Source organism: Nycticebus coucang, chromosome 1 (assembly GCF_027406575.1).
Source record: "Nycticebus coucang isolate mNycCou1 chromosome 1, mNycCou1.pri, whole genome shotgun sequence".
Classification (NCBI taxonomy): Eukaryota; Metazoa; Chordata; class Mammalia; order Primates; family Lorisidae; genus Nycticebus; species Nycticebus coucang.
In genome coordinates this window covers 149,567,882-149,580,760 of record NC_069780.1, presented here as the reverse complement: position 1 = coordinate 149,580,760, position 12,879 = coordinate 149,567,882, and positions in this window count along the sequence as shown.

The window sequence follows — 12,879 nt, the reverse complement described above, 5'->3', positions numbered from 1 at the left end:
TAACAAAACTTCACCTGAATAAAGGAGATATAAAAATATAATGATTTTCATTTATAGAAGGAAATATATTTGCTTAACTACGCAGGTTTCTTTAGCTATCTCCTATTTTCTACTGCTGAATATATTAACACATGCACACACTACACATCTGCAGTCCCCAAGCCCTGGACCTTGGACTGTAACTGGTACCGTTACTGTTGAGAATCAGGTGGCACAGAAGGTGAATGATACAGTGAGCAAGAAAACTTTCATCTGTCACTGTCTCCCGCCACCCGCATATGGAACCATCTAGTGACAGGAAAACAAGCTCAGGGCTCCCCCTGATTCTACATTATGGTGAATTGTATAATTACTTCATTATTATTACAACAGAAGTACAGTACACAATAAATATGCATAATGCACTTGAATCATCCTGAAACCATTCTCCTTACTCCAATCCATGGAAAAATTGCCTTCCGTGAAACTGGTCCCTACACAGAGGTGCCAAAAAAAAAAATGTATACTCATTTGAGGGAAAAACTGTATTAAAACTGTAATACTCAAGTCACCTTTGACTTCTGCAATTACAAGAGATACAAGATACCAAATGATATTGAGTATTATAATATATAAAAACTGTATTATAATACAGTTTTTTTCTTTCTTAGAATGTGAGGGTGCATTTTTGGCACCCTCTGTATGTATACATACACATAGATCCCATATATATGTGCACTATAAATACACCATGTATGTGTAATGCATATATTTATGTGCATATGTGTGCCTATGTGGTGCGTGAGAGAGATGGTAGGTAGTGTGGGTGAATTAAATTCAAAAGACTTGAGCTTAAATCCAAGCTCACACACTTAGGAGCTTTGTAATGATATTTGTAAACAATATCCCCAGCCCATCGCCTCTCTAAGCCTCAGTTCCTCACCTGTAGAATGGTAAAAATAGCCTTTATACCTCCATCTTAGACAGCTATTGAGAGCATTAGGTAAGTTAACATAAAGAGTAATGGTGAAAGATTGGTTTTAAAGTCAGATGTGAGGGGAGGTTGACGCCAGCTTCCTCTCGATTTAACTACAGTGTAACATGGCCAAGTTATTTAACCTTTCTGTGCCTCCATTTCCTAGCATTGAAATGGGATAATAACAGTGGCTATTATAAAGCTGTTAGAGAATTTGACTTATTGCACAACCATCCACATTTAGAAGAACGCCTGGGGCAGAGTAAGAGCCCGGAATCAGTCAGTCCACCTTTGTACCAGCATCATCATAATTATATTAAAGAACCTAGCAATGTGCCTGGTATAAAGAAGATGTACATTAAATATTTGCAGAAAAATCCAGGCAATTGGAAATTCTGGTTTTTATTTTAATGGGACATCCCTTTTCTTATTCTTTGCCTCAAATTAACTATATACTTCTCCAATAAAATAATTACATGACCCTTCTACCTGGCTCTTTGGTCTATCTATTTCAGTATAATGTGTACCAAGACAACAGGTTGAAACAAACATAAACTTGGTAAACTAGAAAATAATCTTACCCAAATCATTGCATATTAATGAAATAATCTTTCTCAATGTTCCCTTCTCCCCAGTGTGGAGTTTTCATTCATTTCTGAAGTTCTAAACTTATATGTAGCCTTAACTTCTCTGATTTTCCTTCTCCATTAAATTAGGTATATTACAAATTCTATTAAAGAAGACACAAACAAGCTGGAAAAAGAAAAAGAGTACTATCTGCAGATTCTTAAAAACCCATACCCCACATTCAGATTCACACAAAACAAATATCCCAGGACCTCCTGTGTTCATGTGTTAAAAAGATAATTGAATATAAATTATAACTTTTAAATCAGCAGTATCAGCCTTTTGGTGCCAGGAACCAGTTTCATGGAAGATGATTTTTCCACAAACTAGGCATGGGGAGAGTGGTTTTGATATGAGTCAGCAAGCCTTTGATTTACTATGGTCTCGGTGCAGTCAGATCTCTCTGCTTTTAATGATAAACTATATTTGCAGCTACTCTCCTAGCATCACCACCTTAGCTCCACCTCAGATCATCAGACATTAGATTCTAATGAGTAGCTGCAACCTAGATCCCCCCAAGTTCAGTTTCCCATAGGGTTTGTGCTTCTGTGAGAACCTAAAGCTGCTGCTGATCTGGCAGGAGGCAGAGTTCAGGGGGTGATGTGCGTGATGGGGAATGGATGTGAATACAGATGCCCCTTCCCTAGCTTGCCCACCGCTCGCCTCCTGCTGCGTGGCCTGGTTCCTAACAGGCCACAGACTAGTACCATTCCACAGCCCCAGGGATTGGGAAGCTCAGTTTTAACTAATGTAGCACCCTGCATACTTAACAAGGAGATCAAGTGACTTGTTCAGGATCACCCACCTGGTAATTAGCAGGGTTAGAATTTCATCTTCTGTGGCCAATATTTTGTCTTTCTTTAGCTCCATTGCGCTTTAGCTCCATTTCTTCACTTATAATATGGAGACAAACATCTATGCTCTATAAGGCTTAGGGTTGTTGTGAAAATATTATTATCATTAACTACTAATATTAATAAACATAATTAAAACAAAAAGATATTTTACATGTAAGATATTACAAATAAATGGAGTAATAACATCAAAATAGATTCAAAAGACCTGACAAACATTTTTTCTTAATTAAAAATGTGCTACAATTACTAGGAAGAAAACACATGGTTACTGAGGTTTGTAAATAATTTGTAAAATGGGTATTGTTATTAAATCAATATATTTTACCTACAAAATCTATGACTACCTATTGATATACGAATGATTTTATTCTGTAGAATTATGCAGATAGTATATTTTGCTTGGATCAATGTTTTAGATGGGATGCTTTCTTTGAGTCTAAAGAATTAGCTTCTGTTTTTATAATTTTACTACAACTTTACCACAAGAGATCATTAGGAGAAGAAAAGAAATTCCTAGTAATAGCTCTCCTGTAAAAGGTGAACCCATTTATCTTCCAAATCATAAAGAGCTAGTTTAAGAAAGGCCTTTGAACTTACTTCTGGCAAGTGGAAACATTAACTAGCCCATTTTAAAAAGAAGCTTTTGAACTTCTGGCAAGTGGAAACATCAGTCCTGACAAATTATCAGGAAAGCTCAGGTCAAAAGTGCAGCAGCAGGAAAAGTATTTCCATCCATGTTTCAGAAAGATCAACATATGTGCACGTGCTATCATGTGTCTGCATGTTTTAGTCAATTTGCGAGTATTCATATCCAGGAATGGATAAAGATGATTTCAATATTGCTCAGGGCAGTATTTTGCAAACTGAAGATTTCAATCCATTTGATTGAATGAAAGCAATTCAATGGGTCTCAGCCAGCATATGAAACTAATAACACAGAATAGAATAAACAAAAATTGTTAGTGAAAACCCAGTAGTAAGAAGCAATACTATTTGCAAAACTTCTGTTTCAGGTGTATGTTTTTGCTAGGTCCTCTTGTAAAATGTCCTTCTTACTGTGAGTTACAGTCAAAAAAGCAGAAACCATGGATTTGGGGGTGTGGAGTTGTATAAATAGTGAGGAGACAAAAGGGCTTTGGATCTAAAGTCCAAACCAGAGAAACCTCTGCAGAACTATACTGCTTCCAGCCCATTTCCCTCCAAAGCAGGGTAGCACATTAAGAAAACTGGTGAGAAGGATGAGTTACCCTGTGTTATTTGCCATAGGTAGATACATTATAGTGGCTAGGAAATCATTTCTTCAATTTCTGACATTAGCACCAAATCAAGGGTCTTTCTCCTTTATAAGGGCACAGGAGGTTTAGACATCAGAATAACAAGCCTGTGTCTACCTGCTACATTTTCTTTGGCTTTCAGAAACTGCTGCAAGAGATTCTGTGTTTTGGTGACATAGAGGCTTGTGTTGTTTTGCAGCTTGTATATTACTAAAGCCTCCAGGAAAATTCCATAAAAGTTAACAACACGTGTCTTTGCCATAATTATTTCTCATCCATTTATGTAACGAGAGTCACTTGACATTAATACTAGTTAATCCTTTCAAACAACTGCGCTTGAGGTGGAGGAAAGTTTGAACTATCAGCTTAAAGAAAGACAATTTAAAGACAAAGCCACAGCCAACTCATCAGTTCACATGAGTTTACTTTTAAAATTCTCCAGAAGAAATGGACATGGGGTGGCTAGTGATAACTACCCCTTTTTATAACATTTAAAAGGCTATAAAACATGCATGGGTCTTTTTGTATACAGTTGACATGTAGCAGTTGTAATATTTATTCAAGCATGATTCAAATGCCTCAAAAGAAAATATGATTCTGGACTAACGCTGTCCAAGAAAACTTTCTGTGGTAATGGAGAAGTTCATGTCTGTACTGTCCAAATGGTATCCACTAGCCACATATGGCTGGTGAGTATTTGAAATGTGACCAGTGGGACTGCGAAAATAAAGTCTAAATTTTATTTAATTTCAATTAATTTAAATAGAAATTTAACTAGCTACATATGGCTAGGGCTAACAAATTGGACAGCACAATTCTGGAGCCTTTAATTTTCATGCTAATTCAAAACACATGCAAATCCTTCTTGTCTGTTAATGTCTCAGAAGTGAAATTTCTTACTTATGCCAGGGTGACTTTTGAGCCCATCTTATTATACACTCTTTTCAAGTCTTCCCACTTGAATTTCTTAACGGTGCCTTACTCATTGTAGGTACTCAATGTCAGCCATTACTGTTAATACTGTCATTTGCTCACCAACTCTTCCCCTAAATTAATACTTAAACTTACATTTATCAGGACATATTGAGGAACTGTCATAATTAATTCAGACACTTAAGGCATTTCATTTGGGGCAAGGTATGGGTGTTTCATAAAAGCAACGTAGTGGCATTTAAGCATTGACCTATGAATTCTGTTTTTGTCACTAAGGCTTATAATTAAAACTTGTTTTACTAACTATTTATAAATTAATACATAGTAGTTTCCAGGTAGATAAATTGTTTTCAATTTACTTGAGCAAATCCGTTCACCTATTTAGACCCGAGTATATTTATCTTTTAAATGAGAAATGAACTAGAACAAATACTGCAGAAATAATGCCTCTTGTACCATCACTCAACAAAGGAAGCAGGCTGAATGTCAGATCATGAGGTATTGGTATGGGTGGAATGTACACATGCCTCAAAAATTCGTATGTTAGAACTTGAACCCCAAAGTGATGGTAAAAAGAGGTGAGGCCTAGGGGAAAGTGATTAAATCATGAGGGTTCTGACCACAGGTGTAGATAGATGCCTTTACAAAAGAGGCTTCCAAGAGTGTTTGGTCCTTGTTCCTCTTTGTCTCCCTTTCTGTCCTGTGAGGTCACCATTTTCCTCCCCTCCGGAGGATGCGGGATTCTAGGCACCATCTTGGAAGCAGAGACCAGCAGCCCTCACCAGACACCACAACTTCATCTCGGATCCCTCAGCCTCCATAACCATGAGGAATACGTTTCCATCTTTTATAAATTACCCAGACTTAGGTATTTTGTTATGGAAACACAGGACAAATATAGAGAAGACTGTGTCCAACTGAAGAATTTATGTCCCACCTAATGAAAAAACAATGCCACTTAATTCCAACCAATTTTTGGCCACATGCAAATTTAGAGCCTGTGTTCCTAAATGTTCCTAAATGCTTTAATTTTTAAAAAAATAAACCAAATATGTTTATGATTGCTGAGACTAAATCCATCACAAATAATGAGTGAATGTTGAGGTATGTGTGCATTATATTTCAGTAAAGACATTAAACAAAATAATGTGTGGTTATGAGATTTACCAGTTTACAACTTTTGGACTATTTAATCTTTAAGATTCTTTTTTTTCTAGCTCTGCTACTTTAGTCTTTCTAATACCTCTTCTTATGTCTTTCAAAGTTCATATCTGAGAAAAAAGTATGCATCCAGGAGGCACTTATTGAGGAAAGACAGCTAATCTAGTTATGATTCTACCCTTTCATGCAGCAAGAATTTAGAAGTATAAACTCAGTAAATGGAAAAGAAGAACTGAGGTAAGAAGCAAATAAAATTTTAAAAGGAAAGAGTGATGAACAAATAGCATAAACCAGAGGCAAAGAAGAAACATTCTGATTACTAAACAGCCTTTAAGTGTTTTCCAAGGATATTTGCATATTCCAAAAATCTCATTCTTTCAAAAGTTCTGAAATGCATATTAATCTATGTTTGTTGGGAAACAAATCATATTCTAAATCATGAATAGCAAATAATTACAAGCCAGAATTTTAAACAATTTCTAAGAAGGTGAGGTTAAACAATGAGCTAAGATGAGGATTTAATTCCATCCTGAACCACTCTTTACATTAGACTTCACTTCAGTGCTCTGAACACAGATATGGCAATTTCAACTGGAAAATACTGAAGGAACACTTTTGAGTTCTAATTAAATCCATAAATGGGAACATGGGATTAAAATTCGGAATTAAAAAGGTCTATTTTCATTTTAGTTTTACATTTTTTCCAGTCCCTTTTACCTCAACTCTAGCGCAATCGATTTACCTACAAGTATGTAATTCACAAGACAGATGAAACTTTAGTCATTCATTTTAAATACTATTAAGTACTGGGTACTATTAAGTAGTGGGTAGAATTTGCAGGGGACTGAAGTTCTAACCAATACCTGTATGACTAATCTTCTTTTATGGGACATTAACTTGTTCATTTGATTAAAACTTAAGTTCAATTCTGCTTTGATTCTTTTTCTTTCAGATGTTCTCTTTCTAGCTGTGCTTCATCTTCATGATCATAAGTGGGCTTTTCTATCTTTGGAAAGTTCTAGAAATGAAGTTGTCTTTTTTTCCCCACAGTCTCTAAAATGTTGAGGGGGGGGAACAGAAAGAGACAGAGGACATCTTCTTTAGAGACAGAGAAAAAGATCATCATTATTGGACAGTCATAACTCTGGGTGCTGGAGACACAGAGGGATTCATGACTCTGCCCCTGCCCTCAGGGAGATGACCTTCCAGAGGGAAGAAACACCAGGTTCCACCAAATGCATAAGGCCATGGGTGAGAATTTTAATATCGCTGAAAAAGAAAAAAGGCTGTCCACAAAGCAATGAGACAACGGCCTGAAAGGCACGTTCCACACATGAATGGCCCACACCAGCCTATTTTGTTTCTGAATTTTCTTTCTTCTATTAGGCAATGTGATATTTCCCTGCCTTCAGCTGCAATTGTGTGTGTGTGTGTGTGTGACAGAGAGAAAGAGAGAGAGAGAGAGAAGAGAGAGAGAGTTTTCATCCACAAATTATTGTAACAAAAATAAAACACAGCTTCTTCTAATTTATGGTACCTTCCTTTCTTATCTCTTTTCCTATAAAGCAATACTTTCCAAACTTAACAGGAAATTGGCATCTCTTTACAAATGAAGATTCTAGGTCAGGCATGGGGCTCGCACCTGTAATCCTAGCACTCTGGGAGACCAAAGCAGGTGGATTGCTTGAGCTCACGAGTTTGAGATGAACCTAAGCAAGAAGAGACCCCCATCTCTACCAAAAATAGAAAAACTAGCTGGACATGGTAGCAGGCATCTGTATTCCCAGCTACTAGGGAGGCTGAGGCAAGGGGATCACTTGAGTCCAAGAGTTTGAAGTTACTATCAACTATGACACCACAGCCCTCTAGCCTGGAGCATTAGAGTGAGACTCTGTCTCAAACAAACAAACAAAAAAAATCTAATTCAGAAGGTCTGGTGTGGGGACTAAGATTCTGAATTTACAACAAGTACCCAGGTGGTGATGGTACTGTGGTTCATGGGTCACATTCTGAAGTAGCAAAACCATAGAGCAATTAATTGGTGATTGCTCTGCAAGAACAGGGAAGTGTGATTATTCCCCAAATGATGCATAAATGCTTCACTGAAATCAAATTACACTCCTCTGATCTGCATAAACAAATTTTTTTGTTTCAATTAGTATGGTGCTTCCCCTAGGTCAATAGTAATTACAGGACATCATCAATTTTAAGACATATTAATGATGTAAAAAAAAGCATAATTGAGTGAAGATGAAATACCATGTCAAATAAATCGGTCATTGAGTTGTTCTAAGGACCAAGCATGTGCTAGGATGGGTTATCAGACAAACACAGCACAGATTAGGAAGACCATGTCAGCTAAGCACAGGCACTATGAATGCAGCAGAGGGGACACCTCACCCAGTGTGTGTGCGTGGGAGGGTGTGGTGGTGGAGAAAAATGGCTTTGCTGCAGGAAGAAACACAGTAAGCATTATTCACATGTGACCCTCAAAGCTAACAACCTCAGGAATCTTAAGTTTTAAGGAATATTTTTCTCCTCTTTGTTTTTACTAATTGGCTTAAATTAAGATCTGGGGGATATTTTTCAATAAGTGTTCTTATTCATCATGGGAGAAAGGCTAGCACGATTCAGAGTGGTACGAACAGGACTAGTCATAATAAATCAACATGGCCCAGGAAACAAGGAAAAATGGGACTTAATTTTATAAAAATTAAATATATGTTTTAGTATTTTCCCCAAGGACAAAAGTCTGGCATGACAAAATAAGCAATCCATGACCACAGTTAATTGCTGTACCTTTTTTCCTTTTTAGGTGCTAATGAAACAATTGCTTAGTAGCCTCCAAAAATACCCTGTGTTCTCCATTACAGCATTTTCAAAGAGGTAAAAGCTCCGTGTTCCATTTTAGATTTAACTATCAGTGATAGATTTCAAAGCTAAATAAATAAGTACAATTGTGTACAAAATTGGGATGATAACAGAAACTACACGTCATTGACTTTGAAACTATGAATTTTAAAAATCTTTTTAAGTTTGAAATAATTTTAGATCGTCAAAACGTTGCAGAAATGGTATGTTGAGCTCCCATATACCCTTACTTAGATTACCCAGATTCAGCTATTATTTCTGAACCATTTGAAAATAATGCCCCATTATCCCTTAATACTTTGTGTATTTCCACAGAACAAGTGGTTACTTTCCTACATTATTACAGTATGACTTACCAAAAGTAGGAAATTAATATTGACCCCATATTGCCATCTATTCCATAGACCTCATTAAAACTTTTGTGATTATTACAATAATGTCTTGTCTAGGTTCAGGAACCAACCCAGGATCCAAGTGTGCTGCATTTAATCATAGTGTTTTATCTGAATACTTCTTAAGTCTTTACTTTTCTTTCATGTCTCTGACCTTTTTTTTAGAGTACAGGGCAGTTAGTTTGAGATTATCCTTCAATCTGGCATCTGGTATTTCCTCACAATGTATACATCGTTGTCAGGAATACACAAAGTGTTGCTGTGTTCTCACTGCATCCTACCAGGAGGCACGTGATGCCAATTTGTTAACTTACATCGCTTGGTATCTGTGTCTTTTCACTATGAAGTTAATTAATAAGAATATTATAATTAAGTTAATTTTTTAAAATACTATCTCCATAGGGATTGAGAATAAGTTTAATTATGTTGTTCTGCTCATCTGTATTTTCTAATTATTTTGCATACACACCTTTCATAAAAAGATTTTTTGCCAGAGAACAGTTAAAAATCTGTGGTTACAACAACTCATTAGTTAATCAGTTATTTCTTTTCTAAGGTGATGTTTTTTATTTATTTATTTATTTTTTCAAATTTCAGATTACACAGGATACACACAATTAGGTTACATCATTTGCATTTATAAGGCAAAGTCTGAGTTGTAGTTGTTTCCTTCACCCAAGAAATGTGCCACAAACCCATGCATTGTACCCATTGGGTGAGAATTTGCTGAACCACTTTCCCACCTCCCCCTGCTTTAATTTAATTGAGTTTTTCTCTAATGTGAGCATGTAATTGTGAGTCTGTTTATTTCAACTTAGTACTGAGCACATGTGATACTTGTATTTTCCATTCCTGTGATATTTAGGAGAGTGTTCTCCAAATCCATTCAGGTTGTTACAAAATATACAAAGTCTCCACCTTTGTTATGGCTGGATAATATTCCATGATATATATATATATATACCACAGTTTATTAAACCATGCTTGTGTCAAGGGGCATGTGGGTTGTTTCCACGTCTCCACATCTTTTCAGTTGTGTCTTGGGCTTCTATGAACATCTGAGGGCAATGTCCTTATGAAAACCTAGACAAAGTAGTCCACTATTGCCATAACTATTCAACATAGTGCTGGAAGTCCTAGCCAATTCAATCAGTCAAGAGGACAGTACCAAAGGAGTCCAAATAGGGACAGAGGAGGTAAAACCATCACTCTTTTCTGATGATATGCTCTTATACTTAATCCAAAGGACTTAATCATGAGACTCCTGGAAGTCATCAAGAAATACAGCAAAACAGGATATAAAATCAAAGTTCACAAATCAGTAGCTTTCATAATGCCAACCTCAGGCAAACTGAAAATCAAATCAAAGAAATGATACCTTTCACGGTAGCATCGAAGAAAATGAAATAACTTGGAATATACTTAACAAAGGACGTGAAGGATCTATACAGAGAGAACTACGAAAAACTGAGAAAAGACATAACAGAGATGGAAGAACTAACCATGTTCATGGCTGGGAAGAATCAACATTGTTAAAACATCTATACTTCCTAAGGTAATCTATAGATTTAATGGAATCCTCATTAAAATTCTAATGTTATACTTTGTATATCTTAAATGGTTTTACATTTTGCATGGAACCAGAAAAAAAAATAAAATAAACAGCCAACACAATTCTATGAATAAGAACAAATCTGAAGTCATCATGTTACCAGAATTCAGGTTATACTACAAGTCAATAGTGACCCAAATAGCATTGTAATGGCAAAAAAAAAAAAAAAAAACAAAAAAAAAAACATAGATCCATGGAACAGAATAGAGAACCTAGGGATGAAAATAGCCTCATATCACCATCAGATCTTTGTTAAAACAAACAAAAGCATATGCTAGAGAAATAAATCTGTATTTAATAAGTGGTGCTGAGAGAACTGGTTAGACAGGTGTAAAAGACTGAATTTAGACTCGCACCTCTCATCACTCACAAAAATTAATTCATGATGGACAAAAGATTTAAATCTAGGATATGAAACTATAAAAACTCCAGAAGAAAGTGTGGGAAAAACTCTAAATCATATCAACCTTGGGAAAGAATTTATGAAGAAGACCCCTTGGCAACTGCAGCAAAAGCAAAATAAATAAATGGAACCAGATCAAGTTAAAAAGTGTCTGCACAGCTAGGGGCACAATCAACAAAGCAAAGAGACAACTTTCAGAGTAGAAGAAATATTTGCCTGCTATAAATCCAACAAAGGGATAATAACCAGAATCTACAAAGAACTCAAGAAAATCAACAAAGAAGGAGCAAATAACCTCATTAAAAACTGGTCAAGAGACATGAACAGAATCACTTTTCGTGAGGACAAATGGTCAAAAAGCACATAAAAATGCTTATCATGTCTAATTATTAGAGAAATGCAAATCAAAACTGCTTTGAGATATCACCCAGTGAGAATGGCCCACATCGCAAGGCCCCAAAGCAGCAGTGCTGGCCTGGGTACAGGGAGAAGCAGACTCTCATGCACTGTTGGTGGGACTGCAGATTAGTGCAGCCTCTGTGGAAAAAAGTATGGAGATTCCTCAAAGAAAGTAGACCTGCCATTTGATCCTGCCACCCCACTACTAGGTATTCACCCTAGAAAATCTTTAAAGAAAGATTAGTGTTGCCAATCTATTTTTGTTTTAAATAAGAACATCTAGATTTAAGCTTAGTGTGTACGTTAGGAGATCACTGGAATACCTAAAATATGATTCTTACAGGGCTCATTAATGGCAAATGCCATAACCATATGTGTTTTCTTTATAAAAGGCCAGGATGATAAATGATATAGTTACCACTGTCACTTTCTGGAAAGAGGCGTTGGCTACCCACTTTACTTTTTCAGGTAAGATTACTCATTTCCTCCGACATCTTCAGATGTTCTAAACTTCAGGTGACATAATCTGTTGCTACAGTAACTTCTCATAATGGATCAAAAGACTATAAATTAAATGGATTCAGTACCAACTTTGCTTTGTCATGGCCTAGAGCTACTATTCTCAGAGGTTTCCAGTACTCCAGTTTAGAGAGCATGGTTTGTAAGGTTGCCAATCAACAATCCATTAAAGTATATTAAGCAATCATTCATCTCCCTTAATGGCCCAGCTACAGATATTTGCTTCCTGCTGAGATAAGATAGTATCCTAGCTGTAGAAACTGTGAATTATTTTGGGTGGCAGAGTTCTTTGACTGTGTACTTTGTCTTTTCTTAACAAGTTAAATGAGGCGATAAGTAGAACAGAAAATAGGAAATAAAGGAATAGAAATACCAAATTGGCTACTTTAGTTGATAGAATTTTTCTCCGTGCATGTTAAATTTTATGAAAATCTCAAATTTGAATTTTGAAAATAATCTCAATATGAGTTTTCCTTCAAATACATTACTAAATTATTCTCAGAGGAGATACTTTTGGGGAGCTGCTTTCCCATTTGCAACAAAATGCACTGCAAGATAGGCCTAATGGGTTTTTTTTTCCCCTATGACTTTATTGGCTTTCTTTTCTGTTCTTTCATATCAGTAACTGAATTTGAGGTGGCAGTAGGTCTGACTCCAAAGCATAATAATTTTAAAAATCAGAATGACACCCTCAGGAGGTAAAGAACAATAAAATTGTCAGTATCAAATTTGAAAACGTTTCTTTCTATTGGTTTTCAGGATTTTTCCTTGGGTAGACTTAGCCTTTGACTTAATGAACTAAATGCAATGTCTGATACAGGCACACAATGTGTAATAATCAAACCATTTACCGCCATATATCCCCTGTAAAGATAT